This window comes from Equus caballus, chromosome 6 (assembly GCF_041296265.1).
Source record: "Equus caballus isolate H_3958 breed thoroughbred chromosome 6, TB-T2T, whole genome shotgun sequence".
NCBI lineage: Eukaryota > Metazoa > Chordata > Mammalia > Perissodactyla > Equidae > Equus > Equus caballus.
The window spans coordinates 38163741-38185814 of NC_091689.1; the positions used below are offsets into that span (position 1 = coordinate 38163741).

A 22074-nucleotide genomic window follows, 5' to 3' on the forward strand; every position below is an offset into this window, starting at 1 on the left:
TATTGCTTTTAAGATGAAGGATAAGTGGTGCAATCTGGCCCCTTCCCTCCTATGAACCAAAAGGAGGCATAATGCCTAGTGGGCCTCTATGCATTTTGGAGGCAACAGAATCCTTATCAGGATGGATGACTCAAGCTCATTGACTGAGGGGCTCGAAAGGCTACCAGTCTTGAGTAGGGCCCAGAACAAGAGAAGGCCCTGCAACAGGTCCAGGCTGCCAGAGAAGCTGCTTTGCCACTGGGGCCACAGGATCCAGCAGACCCAATGGTTCTGAATGTGCAGATGTTGTGTGGTGCCATCAGCAGGCCCCAGTGGAGGAATCACAATGCAAACCATTAAGATTGGGAGCAAATCCCTGAGATCCGCTGCAGATAACACCCTCCTTTGGAGAAACAGCACTGCTTGCTACTAGGCCTTAGTGGAGACTCAAGCATAACTATAGCCAACAAGTGACCATGTGATCTTGGCTGTCCATTTTGAACAGGTGTTACCTACCTTTGGTAGGTAAGGTGACCAGAACATTTGGTGCACACAGCAGCACTCCATCCTCAAAAGGAAGTGGTGCCTACGAGATGAGGCTGGAGCAGGCACTGAAGGCACAATTAAGTTACTTGAAGGTATGGCCAAAACGTCCATCACTTCCACTCGGGCTTTCATTCTCCCAGACTGCACCTGTGGCCTCATGGAGAAAACCCTACAAGTTGACTGAGGGAGAGAAATTTCTGCCCAAAAAGAGTTGTAGAAGGAAGTGCAGGGATTCCAGAAATCCTAGTTCACAGTCCCTGCCGCCCTCAGTTCACCTGCAAATGACTTTCCGCTGGTCTTGTCCTCTCCACATGCATTTTTTAATTTTTTTATATGTTTTTCCCCACTTAGTGCTGCTGCAATTCAGAGATGGATTAGAAAACTACAAGTTCCACTATTTGGTCAAAAGAACCCTCAACAAGAGGAGCAGAAAGCATTCCTTCCTTCTCCAAAGCTGTAGAAAGGCAGCCACTGTCCTTTGGCAGGATGTGGTCCTGGCTAGGCCTTTTGAAAGATGCCCACATTTCAGTGGTTGCTGCTCTGCCTGTGAAAGCTCCTCTGACTTCTAAACCATGGGAGTTCTGAGGGCCGTCTGTGCTCCTGGCCCAGGTGAACCACACTGCAGTGAACCTGTCCTCTGAGGAAAGGGGTTAGGAGGTGTCCTTCAGCACCAAGGGAGGGAGCTGGACCTTCTCTCTTCTTGCACAAAAATAAGCCGAGACCCTGCAAGATTCCTGCATTCAAGGAGGAATGTGGGATTCTGTGTCCCATTTACATAGCACAGGAAGTGAAAGAACCACACCACTACTGCCAGGCTGTAAAAGAAACAGGATTTTAATATAACGTTGAAATCTAATGCTTACTATTAACCACAAATAACTATCGACCCTCCCAAATAGGTAAATAGGTGCTGGGATAGAGGTGTCAGGGAGTTGGGTTGGGCTCATGCCCTCTCTGCTGGGCTTCAGGACCCCAGGGAAAGGCTTAAAATGTTCTCCTTCCCCTCAGGGTGGGAGGAGCTGGCCCAGCTCATGCTGTGTCCTCACTGCTCATGAAGAGGCTGTGCCTGACCTGGCCTCAGGAGTATGACCTGTGTCCCCTGTGCTGAGGGCCTGGTGACTGAATAGAAGAGACTGATTATTGAGGGGCCTCCCCAGTATTGGAGCACACCTCCCTTCCCGCACTGCATTCTGTGCTCCAAACCATACGAGTGCCTAGTCAGCAGCACCCCATTTGTCCCTGACCGGGGAGCTGTCATTTGGCACCATCCATTTCTCAGGGGAGGAAGTGGAGTCTCAGAAAGGTGAGGGGAACTTCCCATTGCAGCAATACTCAGTACTGCAGCTGGGATGCCACTGCTGGCTATCTGACTCCACAGGCCAGTGCTTAGCCCAATGCTCTACTCAGATCCCAGACCCAGTCACTGCCAGGTCGGATGCTCACACAGTCCTGAGCTTGAAGAGAATGGGTTCTTCTTGGCCTTCAAAAACATTTGAATCTTGCTGGTCCACTGGAATGGGGCCTGGAGGTGGCAGGACAGGCTGGAGCTATGGGACAGAGTGGACCTGTGAGTTACCAGGAGCCACGCCTCAAGAGACCCTCCTGCACCCTGCCAGCAGCTGAGTCCCAGTGCCCCAGGGGTCACCATGCAACAAAGTCTGGGGCTGACCACGGAGCCATGGCCACAGGCTCTGCAGCTGATCAGCAGAGCGACTCCACTTAGCCCTCACCCAACTCCTCTCCACCCACCTCTCATCCTCACTAGGGGCTCTATGGCCTGGAGCCAGGCCACAAATTTCCCTCAGACTACACTGATTTGAAGCATCTTGGAGCAGCAAGATATCTTTAATTAGTTGCTGGGACAGAGAAAGGACAAGATGCAGACTGAGCCTGGGTGAGGGACACTGTAGGGGCCTTGTGGAGGGTGGGGAAAAGGGCATAGAGCCAGTATGGAGTCTTTACTCACATGGGAGCCCTCCTTCCTTCCAATTCCATCCAGGACTTGCCTGTTCTCATGGTTGGGTTGAAATAGCTTCTCATCCAGGGAGGTAGGCATCCTTGGTGTCAGTCCCTTCCCCCACATGCCAATGTGATGGGACTCTCAGTTCTGTGTATTTATCTTTCCCAATAAATGTAGGATGTAAGGGATGAGGCCAGGGAGGTTCTTGTCCTAGAGAGTCTCTGAATTCCACAACCCCACTCCCCCTACAGTGAGGCCTCAGCTGTTTTCCTCATTCCATTTCCCACAGTTGAGCACATTGCCCTGGAAGGCAGACAGCCAAAGTCCTTCAGAAACAACCCCTTTAGACCAGAACTAGCCCCATCCACACCTCTTCCAATGTTGCACTGCTGCCAGCGGGTAGGCCCATCCAGAGCCCGGACTTGGACCTGGGCCAGTCTCTGGGCTCCAGAGCAGGGGGCACAGAGCAACTGAGGCAAGAGACCTTGTAACCCAACCCTCTCTGATGACGTGTGGGGAGACTCAGGCCTCAGGCAGGAAGAGACAGATCAGCCACTGATGGGCTTCCTGACTGGGAGGAGCCCGACTTCTCTTCCCTCACTGGCAGGGCCCGAAGGAGAGGCTGAGGCCAGCTCAGAAGCAAGCTCCTGCAGCCACACAGTCAGGCAGCTCTGAGCGTTACCAGCCCAGGGAATGTGGACAACCTGGATCCTCAGTTTACTCATCACTAAGTTGGGCTTGTTGCCCTGGCTCCCAGGGGAAGCTGGGAGGCTCTCCGGAGAGGACCTTTGCCAAATGCAGAGAGCTCAGGGCTCAGGTCTCAGGGCAGGACTCTCTCCTCCCCAACCTCAGGAGCCTGAGCCCCCAGGGCCCTGCCTCCAGGCTCACTAATCTCCAGATAATCCTTCATCACACATTCCAGCAGCTGCAGGGAACTGAAGTATGTGCCAAGGAAGGGGACAACACCCTGTGCCATCAGGGAACTGGTGGTGATGAGCCCCGCTCTAAGGTGCTCTCAGTTCCCCTCCCCAGAAGCCCCTTTTGTCAGGCTTTTAGTTAATACCTGCCCTGATATGGGTTCCCCTACATTGAACCCAGCATATATGGGGTTAAAACCAAAAGCTCTCATCCCCTTTCCCTGCTTCTTTAGTTCACACTCATATGTAAATATCTGTTTCTTTAAACTTTGAGGCCTGGAGCTTCACTACCAAATAGAAGTTACAACTTATTAAAGCCCAGGTGGCCTCCCGCTGGGCTCCCAATAAAGTTGTAGCTGATCCAGGGTCCTTGAAGTCTTTCACAGGAAAACTGATGGCCAGAGAATGTCAGGAAGCTCCAGCTTCTGAGGCCCCAGCTCCTGGGCTTCCTGGAGTCAGAATCCACCATCCACCATGAAGGCAGACCACCAAGGACTCCCCCTGCGGATTCCCTTCTCTCACCCCCCACCTACCTGCAAACAGCCTCACAAGGCCAAACTCAGGCCAGTGGGAAAGCACTGACCAGCAAGGCCAGAGCCTGCCCCCTCCCTACAAGTAGCCACATTCCTTGCAAACTTTTAAAACACTTTACCTGCTTCTTAAGGGGAGCCAGCAGTTCTCAGGCATTAGGAGGGTGGTACTCCCTTCACCTGGCAAAGAAAATAATAAAACTGGGTTTTTTTTCCTTTTCACCCAAAACTCTGTTCTCATTATTTGGATTGGCACTGAGTTCAGAGACTGAACTTTTGGTATCACCCCAGCCTCCTGCCCACTCCAGGCTCCGACATAGTGCAACCTAGGACCCTTAGCAGCTCCTCCCAATTCTCTCCTCTTCTGCCCTCCAGGAACACCAATTTCCCCCAGTCACCACCCAGAGCTGGATTTTGGCAAATCCCTGGATGTGTGGTCCCTGCCTCTCCCCACCACAAACCCATCCAATACCCAGCCCTTCCAGGCCTCCTCCTGGTCACTTCTAATGCAGGCACTTCAGGCTCTGTGTCACCAGGAGCCGGGCTGGAGGAGAAAGGACTCCCTTTCCTGGAGTGGACACCTGCAGCTGGGCGGGGAGATCCCCTTCTCTGATGCGTGGGAGCCTCCCCCACAGGCACCCTCACCTGCTGCTGCTGCCTCCTCTGGGGTGTCTATCTTCAGCGATGGCCAAAATGGAGGTCACCTTCTGCCAGGGTCAAGCACAGGGTCAATGAGGCCATACTCCCCTCCTCACGTCCCCCTAGGCCCCTGGACTCAGATCCTGGACATTGGGCTCTAGTCACCTGATGCCTATGCTGCTCCCACCTCCAGGGTGCTCTGATTCTAGACCAGTCTCAGCTGAAACACTCAGTCTTGTGTGACCTTGGGCCTGTGTGGGCCTCCCTGAGCCTCTTTCCTTAGCTGGAAAGTGTGAGGAGAACTCCACCTGCACCCAGGATCTCCTGAGGACTCCATTTCATCTGTCATCATTGCTCTCCCCTCACCTCTCGAGGAGGAGCCTGCACACATCCCCTGTACATTCCTCACCTCCCTTGAATCTCATCATACCCCTGTGAAGCCTGCACTACACATCTTCTCCCTCAATTTCTGAAAGAAGGAGACTGTGGCCCACAGAAGGACAATGACTTGCTCAGGGACCGACCAAGGAGAGACTGCTCCCCCTCCCAGACAGAGGCCCTGTGCCCCCTGCCTTCACCTCACCGCCAGCCCCACCAGTGACCAAGGCTCTGACCTGGACTCTCAGGGTATGTCCAGGCACCCAGCTGGGGCAAGCCCTGGATGGAGAAGGTCAAGGTGTCCTGGGGCCTGGTCAGTGGTTCCTGTCTGCCCCACCCACACAGAGTTTCAGACCACCAGGTTGGGCCCGTGGCCTTGCCATAGGACTAACCTCCTGGGATCCCCTCAGGATATTCCCTTCCCTTCTCTCCCTCCCCTCTTTCAAGATCTCCAGCCTAAGGTGACTTCCATGTGCAGCTTCCTGCCCACCTGCTGGTCCTTGGTGCACAGCTTCTTAAATTATCATGAGCTCTTCTTGAAGGGAGGGGAAAGAAAGAAAGAAGAACTGCAGGGTGGTTTAAAGGCAAATCCCTTTTGTTTGAGAACGCAGAAGATTCAAATAGCCTGGGGCCTTGATGAGGGTTTTCACTGGATTCCTCTGAGCCCTGAATTCTCTGATGGCCTGGGAAAGGGGCTCTCCTGTTGTCACTGGGGTCTCCATTCCCATATGTACTGAGAAGGTCTGTTTTAAATAGTGTTGGTTTCAGTTGGATAGAGTTTTGTTGCTGCAAAATAAACACTTGAAAATCTCCAATTTGGCTCAAGCCAGCATCTGACACTTAAGGAAACTAATTTCTGAAGAAGAACCACTGGCCTAAGGTTCCAGAGACTCAGAGACTGCCCCCACCTGAACCAGGTCAGTCCCTATCACTGGGGTTTACTGTTTCCCAGGTGGTCCCAGCTGACCAAGGAGGCAATGCCAACACTATGCAGGCTGTCTGGAACACCCTGGTGATGCTCAGATGGAGAGTGGCCTACCCACCTGGAAGCTTGTTACCATGTCTTCTTCAGATGGTGAATCGAGTGACTCTACAGAAGAGAGGATGTTGTGCAGTGAGGAGAGATTCTTGAGGACTTGGTTCTGCTGGGGGAGGGAATAGAGTGTGCTGAAGGGGGAGCTGGAGCCCTGCTTCCTTTGGCTTCTTTTCCCTCATGGACTTCTCCTGTCCTGGATGAGACAGGTGCTCAGGGAACCCAGTAAGGGCATACCTGGGACTTGATAGGTGACACTACCAGCTGTGCCCTCAGTGGACAGAGACAAAACCCAGGGATACCCACAAGCCTAAGCCACATCCTCAGCCTCCAGAGCTTCAGCTTTGACCACTGACCCTGCCTGGTACTGTGGGAGACTGTGGATGCTGAGCTTGGGTGTGGCAGGGCAGGTAACACTCTCCACCCTCCTCAAGAGCTGCCCAGGCTCGCTCCCTCCAACCGCCAGAATGTGGTTCTCACCTGCCCACCTCAGGGGTCATCTTGCAGCCATTCTGACCACCCTCAGTCTGACTCCCCATTCAGATGCACACTCTCTAGGGCAGCAACAATCACAGGCTTTATTTGCTTCTCTCCCATGTAGTCAAGTGCCTAGGCACATATCATGTGCCTAACAAGCGCTGAGGCTGTTGAGGCCTCTTGGGAAAGTGGGTGATCCACACAAGGACCTGGCAGCACTTCAGTGAGCACCCCTCCCTCACCAAAAGGCCAGACTCTGCCCAGTTTCCTCCCTGTGCCACCTCATTCCTCTGCACAGACACGGTGAACAGTGAGCGTTTGGTCATAGAGTTGGTAAGACAGGAAGCTGGGATTTGGACACAAATCATTGGTTTCCAGGTCAGGGAACAGCAAGTCAGGGGTAGCTGACAGCATGTGGAAGGCTGGCTCCACTCGCCCTCAGAGCCCCACTGCTTACGGCATACAGCAGAGTCAACTGCGCTCCCACTGCCAGGTGAGGGAAATCCAAGAGGTTAGGCCTCTTCTCCCCTCAGCAGGTTCTTGGAGGTCAAAGTGCAGAGGCAGGAAGGTTCTAGGGCTGGATCTGGATTTACTGTTATTTCCTCAGCTAGAGGTGGGCCACAGAGTCAGAGGCTTGGCCTTTCCTTCCACACTGCACTCCCAAGGCACTCTTGTTTGGGGTCCTGCCCCTTCCCATACAGGAACCCTGTGTGACAGTCCTGGCAGTGGCAGGACAGCTAATGAGCAGGTTGAACACAGAGTCTGTGTTAGTCACTGATTCCACTGACATTCCTCTTCTGAAAGAACAAAGCTTGGCCAAAGCAGGAAACTCCTATTGTTCTCCTTCCCTCTGCCCCACATATGCGCACTCAGGGAGAGGACAAAGGCAGGGCCTTTCTCGGTCCTTAGTCATGGATTTCTCCAAAGATGAGTTCCCTAAGAGGCAGGAAAGCATGGTTTTCCTGACTCCAGAGCAGAGGGTGAGACAGGGCAATGGAAGAGCATGCCTCATGGGTTCCCCATTCCCTGGGTGGCCTGTCTTGAGTGGTGAACTCCTTTGGCAAGTCTTTCTCAGCCTGCTGACTTGACAAAGTCTTTCCTCCACCTGGAGTATAAAAGTAAGTTCAAGATGTGCTTTGAGGCCATGTTTTTCAAGGAAGAAATGAGAACTGAGAGGAACCGGCTGTCAGAGGGATAGCTTTGAACTCCTCCCCAGTCCAGTGTTGACAAACAAGGCCCAACCACAACTTACAAAAAATGGATGAAATGAACTGAGCAGAAGGGCTTAAGAGGAGGTGAGAGACAGCTGAAGGAAAAGTGAATCCAGTGACATACAACATGTGTACCCCCAAGAAGGAGGAGAGAATCATGAAAAATATGAGGGCCAAAACAAGGAAGAGAACAGAAACATCAAGATGGGTACATGCGGATTTGGGATCCGGGAAGGAAAAGTGGAGAGAGAGAGTCTGAGTGTTTCTGAGGCAGTATTTTGAGTTTCCAAGACCGACAGCAGCCCAAGGCCATCCTTTGGACCAGAAGAAGAACTCCGACAGGCAGCACCATCAAGAATATCTGATCTGAGACCGGAACAAGAAGTGTGCTGATCATTACCCCCAACGTCTGAGATGTGTGCGGAGAGGGTGAATTGAAAGAAAGTGCAGAGAGAGCGCTCCTTTGAAGGAATTCTCCTCAACATGAAGACCTTCCACCATCACCCACACCCCCCAGAGACCTCCTTCTCAGTCAAAACAATGGAAGCAGGGAGATGAAGTTTTGGAAGGGCAGAAGAGAGAGCTAAACTTCAAGTGGATCCATAATGAATTTCCCATCCAGTATGCAGCTGAGTGTGTCCAGTCACCCTAAGTGAACGTTCCTCTCCTTGATCATGGCACCACGGTGAGGTCAGATTTGACCACTGGGGAATGGGGCTGGGGGAGCACAGGGCCATAAGCACCTGCTGAGACCTATTCATGCAACTTTCCTGCAAGTATCAAATGTGTTCCTGATAAGGCCCTCTGGCATACTCGTGTTTGGAAAGTTATCTCTCAGGATGGAGAGGGGCTTCTTCCAACTGCCAGTCCGAAGCCTTGGCCACGTCTGGCACACCTTCAGGATACCCAGGAAAGACAAGGGAGGAAAAAAGGAATCACACTCAGCCACAAGGCAGAACACAGCCACTCAAACACAAGGTCACCTGGAGGGATAGGGAATGCAGGGAGGCCAAAGCCATGCAGCCAAGCCCAATCCCTTTACTCACAGGGGCAGCCCCATGACCTCAGGCTGTGACTCCAGGAGCTGAAACCCCTGAGGGTACAAAGCTTTCCAAAAGCACACAGGCAGTCCTATCTCGGGGTCCCAGGGCAGACCCCATCCTCCACTGTCCAAGGCATACCCTCAAAGGCAATCTGAGGAAGGGATATCAGTGCTAGGCTCTGGATCCTACTTGGTCAGCTGGCCCTGCCCTCCATGTTCCACCCTCCAGAGTCAGAATCATCCTTCCTTTCCTCCCTCCTTCCTTCTCCATTCATCCATTCATCCAGTCGTTCATCTGCAGGACCCACTGACAGAAGCAGGTCATAAGATGAAGCTGCACATGCTCCAGGCTACCACCAGAGGGCACTCCCACTCACTGAGAGTCCCCTGGACCCTCCCTTGGCAACCACGGGCATCATTGTGATGCCAGAGGTGCTGATTGCCAGGCATGTGCAGTTGTAATGCTGGCTTCAACTTCAGGGTGCTGGGCTCCTGGAGGATTGAGTGACAAGAGGACCCATGGGAGAGGTGACAGGAGGTGTCGAGGGCGCACCTACCTTCCTCTCCTCAGGTCCCTGAGAACCCAGATCTCTGGGTCACTGCTGCTGCCACCATTTCCTCCCTACCTCCACTGCCATTTCTACTTCTGCTGCTTGTGTCTGATGAATGGCTGAACGGATGCATGGGTGAAAGTGCCAAATTAGAAGAAAGAATGGTTTTGGATCCTGAGGACAGACCACAGCCATGCATGGCCGGGCTGACCAAGCAGGATCTGAAGGCTCTGACCTCATCATGGGACTATTATCAAAAGGAGAGAAATCCCTTTTCAAGGATGGGATGGACTCAGCTGAGACTGGATGGCCAATTCATCACTGATCCACTTGCTGCTTAGCTGTCCATTTTCACCTTCCAGTGCTTCATCTTCTGGCTTCCTTTCTTTCGATTGGGAAGTAGTTCCCCAGGGTGGTGGTATATGCGTGATGTCGTCCAGTGGAGAGGTGCTCCTTGGAATGTACCCTCTCACTCTTTTTTCTTCTTTTCACCCAGTCTGCAAGCGTCCAAGACCTTGGATTGGCAATTGGTACATTTCCTCTTTTTCCCAGAGATGATGTTTTTGATAATGACCCCTCTGGTGTCTCTTCTTGTGGTCCAAATCATGGCTTGGAGTCTTTTTAAGCCTTGGAATCTCCAAATACTGCCTCAGAAACACTCAGGCTCTCTCTCTCCATCTCTCCTTGCTGGGTTCCAAATCCACACGTGCCCGTCTTGCTGTCTTTCTTCTCTGTGGTTGTGTTTGTTCCTCACTCTTTTCTATGAGCCTCTCCTCCTACTTGAAGTTGCATGTGTTGTATGGCTCTGGGTTCACTTTTTCTTCAACTGTGCCTCATCTCCTCTAATCCCTTCTGCTCAGGTCATTGCTTCCATCTTTACAAGTCAGGGTGTTGCCCTGCTTGCTAACACCATTATGGGGAGGATATCAAGGCTATCTCTCTGCCAGTTGGTTCCACCCAGGCTTCATTTTTTCCTTCATAGAACATGGCTTCACAGGATGATTCAAACCTTTCAACTCCAGGGAGAGGAAAACTCTTTTCAAGTCAGAAGGTTGAGAAAGACTTGCCAAAGGAGTTTTCCACACTAGGCAGGCCTAGGGAATGGGAACCCACTGGGCAAGCTCTATGATAAGCAGGCCCCACCCTCTTTTCTGGAATCAGGAAAGCCATACTTTATGCTGCTTAGGACACTCATCTTTAGAGAAATCCATGACGAAGGCCTTAGAAAGGCCCTCACCTGGCCCCGCCTTGAGTGCACAGGTGGGAGGAATAGGGAGAGGAGCATTGTATGGCTTGCCACTTTGTCCAAAGCAGCCTGGTCACCACTTCCTCCTGTGCCAAGACTCAGTCAACAGGACAAGTATGGAGGAAAGTGGTGGGAGTCCTGACACTTTTCTGGGAAGTGTCATCTCTCCTGTCTGAGATGGGGACACTGCTGGGCTACTGGTTTGCCTGACCAGGGAGGCAGCACATTCCAAATACAGGTCCTTGCTCACCATATCCATGTATCTGAAAGAGGATTAGGGTGTTGATTTTGGTGGGTGGAGAGGCACCATCGGTCAGGGGGCATTGAACAGATTCCCGAAAGGCACTCAGAGAGGCAGGGGACCCTGGGTTGTGGTGCCAGTGAATGGACCTCCTCTGCCCACATCTAGGGGAGGGATCAGGCTCGGGGTCAACAGATTGAGGATTGCCACGACTGTCACTCGGAGTGAGACTCAGAGATCTTCATCACCCTGTCTCACCGGATTTCATCCTGCCACACCCCCCCCATCTGAACCATTACCAACCCTGCAAGGTCCTGATTTCAGAGCACAGAAGTGACCTGTGTGTCCACTTCTCACCACCAAGTCCAGCCCCTTCTGCATTGGTGTTGGTGGTGGCAGGCAAAATGGTGGCCATGGCAGCAGCAGCCCAGAGATCCACAGGGATCTTGGGGACCTTAGGAGAGGATGCTTTGTGGGACCTTCTCACCTCCCCCCACCTCAGCATGTGTCCTCTTCTCCCTCTGACCTCAAGGAGCCCAGTTTCTTTTTGTTGTTGAACCCGGGCCTTCAATGTGCAAGCACAGACAAACCTCGCCTCTGGCCTCCCGATGACCTATGCTGTTGCTAAGTGATGGGTACAGCAGGCTCTGAGGAGTGGGAGTGCCCTTTGCTCATGGTCATATCCAGGTGCAGCTATATCCTGTGGCCAGTGTCTGTCAGTGGGCCCTGCAGATGAATGAATGAATGGACAAATGGATAAGTGGATGAATGTATGAGCGGATAAGGAAGGCTGCATGTTTCTGCCTCCCGACATTGGAGCTCGGCTGGGCACCTCTAAGCTTTCTAAGCAGGACCACGAGCTTAGAGGTGCTATCCTTTCCTCAGTTCTGTTTTAATGCTGTGTCCAGGACTGTCCCTCAACTGTTCCACCCTGTGACCCTGAGAGAGCACTGCCTGTGAGCTCCTCAGCTTTCCATAATAAAGGATATTTCCTGAGAGTGAATGATTATTGTAAATTCAAATACCTGGAAAGTTCTCAAAGAACAAAGCTTTAGAAAAAATTCTATGATGAAAAAAATAGCAAGATCCCTGAGCTCATAAGTCTTCCTTGATGTTCTCACCTTGAACACAAGCTTCTTAAAAGATAATAATGTTTAGACAGGCTGAATGTGACCTTCCTAGGGAACCCGGGATCACTTTATGTATTTGGGTTTTCAATCAACTCTGATTTTCTCTTTTGGCTTCTTAACCTTTGAAAATTACTTTTAATCCTCCTAAGTTTTACCTCCTATTCTTGTTTTGTTCATAAAGCATTCTTGTTTATTTCTTTTGCTTCTTAATTCTCTTATAAGCTTTTGTATTATAAAATTTAGTTTTCTTTATATCTTTTGACTTAGTTTTTTCTCCTGACTTAAAAAAGATATAGCCAGGTCTGTAGATTTCTTTGATGCAAAGCCTTACAAATAACAATGAGGCAGATTTACTGTCATTTTGTAGATTTTTAACTAGGTAAATAGATGGAGAATTGTATGAAAAATTCTGACTGGTATATAATTGACAGAGTCAAATGCATAATAAAAGTTTCCTTTAAAAAGCCTCTGCAGACTTGTAGGATGTAATGGAAACAGGAAGTAAATAATCCTCAAGAAAGTGTTCTTAGCCATTATACATAAAGTTTCCTGCTTCAACCATTGCATAATATTCAAAATCAATTAATGACAAATATAAAAGAAAACGCATAGGAAGAATGATGAAGGAATTCATAATCTATTTTTCAAAAGGGAGCCTTTCCAATCAAATTGATCTTTCTAACCAGCTAAATTTTCAATGTTTTATTACCATGTTCTTTGAAAACACTGACTGATAGCAGATGGATAGAATTACCTAATTCAAGTATTAGAAGTTCTGCAGGGTCACATGATGGGTCAAGTTCTACCTCTCACTTCACAATTAGTCTGACGTCTCTCAGCTCCCTTGCTTCTTTCTTGAAATGTTTCTCCTGCAGGTGCTTTGGTGTCTCTGATTTTCTCAGTCTCAGAGCTACATTCACTTTTGGCCTCCTCAACTTCCCAAAGGATACCTACTTGCATCACATGTCTGCCTTTCAGGTGTTCTCCACCGGGCTCAGCATTTTTAGTCTGGGAAGGAATACTCAGGAGACAGAAACTCCAAGAGGAGCTCCAGGTGATCATCAGTCAGCTTGTTAGCTTAAGGAGCTCCAGGATTATTATTCAGAAATTTAATTTTCAAAAAGTTTTATTAATCTCTCTTTGTGGTTTTAGTCTCTATCTAAGTAGTGTGTAGTGTTTTTACTATGCTCAGTGAGGGGTGAGAGATACATGCTCTGACCTCAAATTGCCTACATGATTTCAGGACTGGAATAACACAGCCAAGGTGGAAGATTCCTAAGTGGCACCTAAGAAGAAAACATTTGTTAGTGACTCAATTGGATTTATTTAGAAAATAAAAATCTGCTTTCACCTGTTTCACGTTACTGTCCATTGGGAGGCATGCTGCCCAAGGATACTGAAGTGTGGTGATTATCAGGCCAGTTCAAACATTCAGGCTGTTCATACAACTGGTGTTATCAGTAACTAAAAGGCATATCCGATGAGAAGGTCTTTGTATCAGACGAGTGCAGTATTTCCACAGCAGGGAAAACAGGCCTCAGGAAACACATTCAGCTAAAAGTAGCGCAGTAAATTCATTTCTATGTGAGGCATCTATCAACTCCAAGAAAAACAAAAAATATATAATCTTCAATAATAGTTACAGAGTTTGGAGAGTCCCCTAAATTGATCAGCAAGACCACTTTCATGAGGCTGACCTTCAAGTGTAAAGTTTTATTTGATTATTAAAACTCTTATTGTACTAAATAAAGCAATAAATCTTATCCCAAATTATCGTGCTTCCATTGGTATTTATTATATATGATTTTTGTGGGAATCCAAGGACTTGAATCAAATTAAATTCCAATTATTACGTAGGATTTGAATGTACCAGTAACAGGGATTCCTAGATTCGTGCTTCCTGAGCTGCACTTCCACTAGGGAGCAGAGGGTTTACACTGACACCTGCACGAGGTATCTCCTGGAGGAAGAAGTCTCAAAGTAGAATATAAATACACATAACTCCTCTATACCATTCCTTCTGCTGACATGTTTGCTGTGCAGGGTTTCCTCACAGTCTGATTTTCACCTCCAATCAATAAAATCATTTGTTACTACTGCTTTGATATGCAATATCCAATGATCTTTCATCTTTTTACTGCACCCATGCTTTCATCTACAGTACTTTTAATTTCTACCTCTAAAGTAAAATTTTATCCTTCATTTCTATGTACTTCACTTGCTTTGAGGAGTGGGAATTCACAGGGGATAGCATTTATACTCAACTAGTAAGTACTAATGTGAATAACCCAATTAACTATAGAATAATGAGAATATTAGATTGTAAATAGTTGCTACCCCTTCAAATGCTACCTAAAATCCTTGACTCTTGACCATGACCTCCCTTACCATATAAAGGAATCTCCACCACCCTACTCCCTGCTACTGCCATTGTGTGTTCTGATTTTCAGGGTCTGTGCCAATCAGTCCTCCAGAAGTCCTGCCTCCTTGTGGTACCACCAGCTCTCCCAAAGACATCAGGAGGTTTCAGCACTGCAGTGCCAGTCCATCAAGCCATCAGCCCAGCCACCACTGCTCCTGTGTGCGAGGCACCGTCCATGGATGTCCCCTGGGCAGAGGTGTCCTGAGATCTAGAATCAAGGTGGGTATATGGTCATTTCACAGGTGAGTCAACACAACACCTGACAAATATCTCATGCTCTATGGCAATGATGCAGTGGCTGACCTATGGTCCCCTCAGTTAATCCTTTTACCGTCCTTTGTGGGAAATGTAGCCTTCATGGAACTTAGGCTCTGAGACGCAGAGTAAGAAAACAAGAGCAGAGAAACGTGCGTTAATGAGGATGCTCCAGGAAGGCACTGACCAGGCTCTGTGGTCTCTGCTGGCAGAGGGTAACTCGTGGACACAAGGAAAGCTCTTTTGGATGAAAATGGCCCATAACCATGACTTGGAACAGGGGATGCAGATCTTTATTTGCACTGACTCTATAGGATTTTACTTATATTTAATGGTGGAAGTTTATTAAATTCAACAGTGACTGATTATCATTGGCAAAAACATTAATTGCATCAATTAACAATGAGAACTAGCAAAACTATAACACTTGATTTGTGCCAGACACGTTCTTAACCTAAATTTAACTCATTAGTGTACTAAATTTTATATCATCATCTTCAGTTTGTTGAAGAGAAAATGGAAGCACATATGGGTTATTTGTAATTTAGGTGCAAAGCTAGGTTTTAAATCAAAGCATCCTGGTGACTGAGCCCACACGATGTCAGCATTGAGATGTTATGCTTCACTTAATTAAATATGACATTAAAATAAGCAATTATGACTAAGTGGATAATAAAGATAATGAGAATATAAAGTGCTCAACCAAAATTATAAGGGTGAGAAATATGCTGCATGTAGTTTTTCTAAATTCAGTAGCAAATGCAATTGAATTTGGCATCATGAACAAGTTTGTTGATATTAGAGACATTATATAGTTTTTTAATCTAGAGTCACCTAACAAATAACAATTTAATGAGAAAGTCATTGATAGCACTTGATAGGATTTCCAAAGTTAAACAGATCCCAGAGAGGTTTTATTTAGCTGTGGATAGACACGACAAATTAAATACCACACCAGGATTTTAAAATAATCTGGAAAGTCTTACAAATCACTTGTTGAATAACTTTAACTACAGTGTTATTATTAATAGTTAGATACATACTAAGATTTTAGAAAACCAAAGGGTGTGGGTGTGTAACTTTATCTTGAGTTGAATATTGATTTGTATTATTATAGCAGCTGTCATTTTTAAAAATGTTTACCCTTGATTGGATTAAGTTCTATCACCTGACAACTCTCTTTTTCAAACTAGTTAATAATGTCTCTGCTTATCAAATATGCAATACTAACCCTGTGATTAACATAAGAATAAAGACTATTCCGAAGATAGTAATGTTGACTAACTCTGAACAAAGAGATAAATTCATCATTAAAGTGATGAAATGATCTCTGTAAATTACAAGTCAATAGACAAAAATAATTAGAACACAATAGAGTTAGACAATTCATTTTTTTCAGAATTCACAAGAATTTTCTCAATTTTATTAGTTTTTTTCAAAAAAGTAATATTTGGTGTACTATCTTAGGTATATTTGCCTTTTCATAAATTCCCATTCTTTTTTGTATTTCTGTCCTTCTACTTTCTTTACAATTATTCTGCTTTTGTTTTTCTCTTTTTAAAAAATAGATACATAGTGGGCCATCAAAATTTTTTCACTAATTTTCAAATGTAGTGTTTTTCCTTTAATTTAGTTATTTTCTAATTTCCACTAAGATACTCTTTGACCTATGTCTTACCTAGAATTTTTCATTTTAATTTCCAAATATGTATTTTTCTAATTTATTTTAGTTAATTTCTAGTTTAATATTATTGTGTTCAGAGAGTATGGTCTTTATGATATAAAATATCTGACGTATTTGATGCTTTCCCATGGCAAAGTAAACAGTCAAATTTTTGTAAAAATTATGTGTCTTTTTCAGTTCTTAGGAAAATATATATACATGATACATATGTTACACATACATGTTATATATGTCATAGGTGTTACATATATGTGTTATACCGTTTTTCAAGTGGTCATAAACATTTACTACCATTGAACATATGTCAGCCTGTAAAGTAATTCACAGCACATTCCCAAAAGCCATTATGTACATAGTGTAGTAAATTAATATAGAAATCAATAACAAACAATAAATTGAAAATCCTGATATATTTGGAAATTAACCATTTGAATTCTAAGTAACTCATCTATAAGTAAAGAAATGACAATGGAACTTTAAAACTATTTTGAACTGAGTAACAATACAATTTTAATTTATTAAAACATGATGAGATTATTGCAGCCAAGTTGAGAAAGAAACACAGATAGATGAGAGATAGATGAGAGGTACATAGATAGATAGATAGATAGTCAGTATCCCAGTATTATCCTCCTGATGGTGGTTGTATGTGGATGGATTCAGATAAAGGCACACTAAAGAAAACTCCATAGCCTCTAAATGCATCTATTAAAAAGAAGAAACCATTATAGGTCTTCCATAATTGAGGCAGCATGGTATTTAGGCAAGGATAGTAAAAAATACTAAAAGAACAGAATAGAGATACCAGAAATACATCTACACTTCATTTATTTGAAAGACAATACTGCAGACCAGTTCAATAAATGATGCTATAAAAAAGCAAACTTTACCTCTGTTTCATACTATGCAAAAGAATTTATGATTCCAGCTATATTGTAAAACTTAATGTGAAATTTAAAATAAACTTACACAAGCTATCATAGGATAATCATTTCTTGATTACATTTAGGCCTAAATGTTATAAACAGGACACAGAAAGTACTAACCATAAAAAGAATATATTGATCAATTGGATTACAGAAAAATAAGAACCATTTTCATTAAAAGACACCACAGGAAAATGAAATAGCAAGTCACATAGTAAAGAAAGATATTTGCAAATAATAATATTAGTAACAAAGTGGTCATGTTAAGAATAAATAAATAACTTTTAGAAATCATTAAGAAAATTCAAATAACCCAGTAGAGAATATGAGCAGGAAACTTCAACAGGCATTTCAAATCAGAGAACAGTACCCTGGCCAATAAACCTGTGTAAAAGTTTTAAATCTCTTTGGAAATCAGGAAGTACAAACTAAACCCACAATATGACACCACTGCCACTACACACATACACTAACACGCATGCATACATGCACACACTTACACACGCATACACATACGCCCCAGAATAGATAAATTCAAATGAAGGATAATGCTAAGTGTTGATGAGAATTGAGATTAGTAGAAACTCTTACTTCTGGTGTGGTTAAATATATAACACAGCTTTGGGGAAGGTCACCACAGTAAAAATTCAATTTAAATAAAGGAAAGATGGAAGATGCACTGTGGGCTCTGACACATAGCAGGGATGGCAGATTCCTGGGTAGAGAGAAGCTTGTTACTCTGGATGATGAGAGAAATTCTTTGATTAGGCCATGGAGTTTACATATTGTTATATTTATACTGTAATTAATATTACATATTGTTATATTTATTTATATATATTTAGGATGTTTCCTAAATTTTAACAATACATTATAAACACATACCAATTTAATTTTAATCACCTATAAAAGCTCTGCTTATTTACAGCTCTGCTCCCGCATGTTATGTCATTGATGTCACAAATTGCATCTTTATATATCATGTACCCATTAACATAGACTTACAATTATGCTTTTGTCTTTTAAATTTTGTGGAAGAATAAAAACTGGAACTATCAGCAAAAATTAGAAAATGAGTGATTTTTTATATTTATGCATATATTTCCCTTTACTGGAGAAGTTCTTATTTTCGTATGGCTTTGAAATACTGCCTAGCATCCTTTCTTGTAGGGCATATCTAGTGGTAATGGACTCCCTCAGGTTTTGTTTATCTGGCAATGTCTTAATTTTTCCATGACTTTGAAAGGCATTTGTACTCTATGTAGAATTCTCACTTGGCAGTTGTTCTCTTTCAGTAAGTATTTTAAATATGTCGTGACTTTGCCTTTTGGCCTGCAAGATTTCTGCTGAGAAATTTAATGATAATCTTTTTGAGATTCCCTTTCACACAATGAGTTTTTTTTCTCTTGCTGTCTTCAAGATTCTCTGTCTTTCAAATGTTCAATTAAATGTATCTCTGTGTGTATTTCCTGAGTTCATTGAATTTCTTGGATGTACATATCCATGGTTTTACTCAAATATGGGAAAATTTTGGCCATTGTTTCTTCAAATAGGTCTCTGGCCCTTTCTCGCAGATATCAAATAAACATTTGGGATGCTCCATAAATCACGTCATCAGGAAAATGCAAATTAAAACAATGAGATTAAAAAAAACACCTGTTAGAATGGCCAAAGTCCAGAACACAAAGCAACAGAAACTCTAGTACATTACTTGTGAGAATGTAGAAGAGTACAGCCATTTTGAGGAAAATTTGGTGGTTTCTTGTAAATATGAATAAACTCTTACCATATTATCCAGCAATCATGCTCCTAGGTATTTACCCAAAGGAAATTAAGACTTATTTACATATATAAAACTGCACAAGGATGTCTATAGAAGCTTCATTCTTGATTGACGATTTAGAAGAAACCTGGCTGTCTCTGAGAAGGTGGATGAATAAGTGAATCAGTGAATACACTGATAAAAGGAAATAAGATATCCAGCCATGAAAAGACATGGAGGAAGCTTAAATGTACAGTACCAAGTAAAAGAAGCTGGTCTAAAAATGTATATTGTATGATTCTGGAAAAGCCAAGACTATGGAGGCAGTAAAAAAATGGGTGGTTGCCAGAGGTAGACGGAGAAGAGGGAAATAAATAGAACACAGAGGATTTGGGGGGTACTAAAAATACTGTGTGGTGTTATAATAATAAATATATGCAATTATACATTTGTCCAAACCCATAGAATGTACAACACTATGAGAGAAGCCCTAGTGTAAACTACAGACTTTGGGTAATTATGAGATATTAATATAAATCTTTCTTGGTAAAACATGAATGATTCTGGTGGGCTTATGGCTAATGGGGGAGGCTATGCATGTGTAGGGGTACAGGTTATGTGGAAAATCTCTATACTTTCCTCTCAATTTTGTTGTAAACCTAAAAATGCTCTAAAAATTGTCTTAAAAAGATTTGAAGTAAAAATATCAAGAAATAATGTGTGCATAATTCTAGATGGCATCTATTATTGCAACAAAAGAAGAGATAGCTTTTACTTTTTGGTAAAAATTTCCTTTAATAATATCCCCAGAGACATTTTTATGGCATTATTTCTTAGACTATACCAGATGAGATTAAATGTTCAGGTCACCACAGTGTAGAACATAGAAATCATAGGGTCTGAAATAAGTCACGGAAGTAGGTTTCAGATAAGCAAAGAATCCACTGGAGATAATTAATACAATCACCACCAGATGAGGAAGGCAGGTGGAGAAGCCTTTTGACACTTCTGTTGATGGGATCTTCCTGACAGTGGAGAAGATGCAGACGTAGGAAGTGATGATGAAAACAAAACAGCAGATACTCAACACCACTCTAACGAGGATAGGTAAAACTTCTCTTATTCAATTTTCTGAGCAAGAAATAGCCAATAACTGCAAGATGTCACAAAAGAACTTATGGAATATATTAGACCCACGATAGGATAAGGAGAAGGTACCTGCTGTGTGCATCACAGCACTCATTTCCCCACCCGGCCAAGACATGGTGGTTGACTGAACACATGTATCCCTGTTCATGATGACTTCATAGTGCAGGGGATGGAAGGTGGCACCATAGTGGTCAAAGCACAGCACTGTGAGGAGTGCAGCTCTGTGGTTGTTGAAAAAGCATGAGAAAGACCTGGGCAACACAGCTAAGGAACGAGATGTAGTTAATGTGAATCAAAGAGTTGGCAGTGGATGTAGGAATTGTGATTGATATTAGGCAGAGATCCAAGAAGGATAAATTCTTCAAGAAGAAGTACATGGAGGTGTGGAGATGCTGGTCCAAAGTTGTGATCATGATGATGAAGACATTTCCCATGAGGGCATAGAATTAAATCAAGGAGAAGAGCACTGAATGCAAAATGTACATATTTTTATTGGTCGAAAATCCTGTGAGGATATATTCTCTCACAAACGTGAGATTTGTCATTACTGGAGGCATAACCTGTATAAAAAAAAGGATAGAGGATTAAAACAACAATATCAAGACTTTAAATATTGAGCATATATTGTGTATCTCCATATGGCAATCACACAGTATATTTACCATAAACATTACTTCCATCTAATTCCTAGCCAGCGTATTAATCGCCAAGCATTATGTGAGTAATATTGCTTTATTGAACCACTTTATTTTCAGTTAAAATACATGTCATTATTATTTTGTTTAAATGTGTCCTGTGAAAGATGACAAAAGACTGAAAATTTCAACTTACCTTAACAAAACTCGAACAACAGAGTATCCTCCCCACGTTTCTCAATAAACCCAAATTCACAAACCAACGACGGCTAAGTTGTGTTCCGGTCTTCCTGTCCATACATCCTATCCCATGACTGACACAACCTCAGTTTCAGCACACCTTCCAAGAAGTTGAACAACCCTTAGAAAAAATGAACTCTTACAGACCTTCCTCAATGTATTCCATAAAATCTTTAACCTACTTATTCTCTGCCAAAGACTCAGCTTAGAGATGTTCTCATATTTAAAATTTTAATAAGAGATTGAGCTAACTGCACTTTTTTCTCATTCACCATACTCAAATTATTTACCGTGAAATGGTAGTTCCATTTGACACATAGCCTGGTGACTGCAGGCATCAGAAATCCTACTTCATATGAGCTAAGATTGTTGGCTTCTTATTCACCAATTTATTCACTTTTCTTCATTATTCCCCCTTTCATGTGACTTCTTCCCCCATCACTAGTAAGTTTAAAATTATGTTTTTCCCACAAGCTCTTTTTTCTTTTTCATAATTTCCATACTTCCATGCCTACAACTCATGACCTTGCAACTAGAACAGCTTTAAATCCATCCCTACCCAATACCCTGCCGCATCTCCTCTCCATCGCAGAAGATTAATGCAATTCTGTGGCAGGTATAAGGGACCACATATATTTGGAGTTATGTTGTAGGTAGTCTTTATAATTTCATATGTTCAGATAGTCTTAGTCTGATGAAAGCATGTGGGTGTCCATTCCTTTTGCAATGAAATGTTAGTGTCTTCTGTTTGTACAGATTTTACTCAGCAACGTTCATGTAAATTTAGCAAAACATTAAGACTGTACTATAGAATATTTCCTCCCACACCCTGTCTTTATTCTCATGCCCCTAAATTTTATGCTCAGTCTCTCTCCATGGTGATGGACAATGGAAAAATCCTGAGTAAATATTAGTGTTGGATTTGTAAAAGTAGTAATATAAAATAATTTTAATATATTAGAGAAACAAGTCCAGATATTTTAATGAAAATAACAACAAAAATGTTTGGAATGCATTGCAGCTAAAATGTAAAAATCTTTTGGGTTATTTAAAATATACATTTATAATGACAAAATTATTTTTAATATGTCTCTGCTGCTATCTCTGTAAAAGTACCGTGA

At 44.0% G+C, this 22074-nt stretch overlaps 1 pseudogene; it reads right to left on the reverse strand.

Annotated features, from left to right (window-relative positions):
- Window positions 1-19700: 19700 nt before the first annotated feature.
- LOC138924900 (olfactory receptor 14A16-like) lies at window positions 19701-20896 on the reverse strand (annotated as a pseudogene).
- Window positions 20897-22074: the final 1178 nt, after the last annotated feature.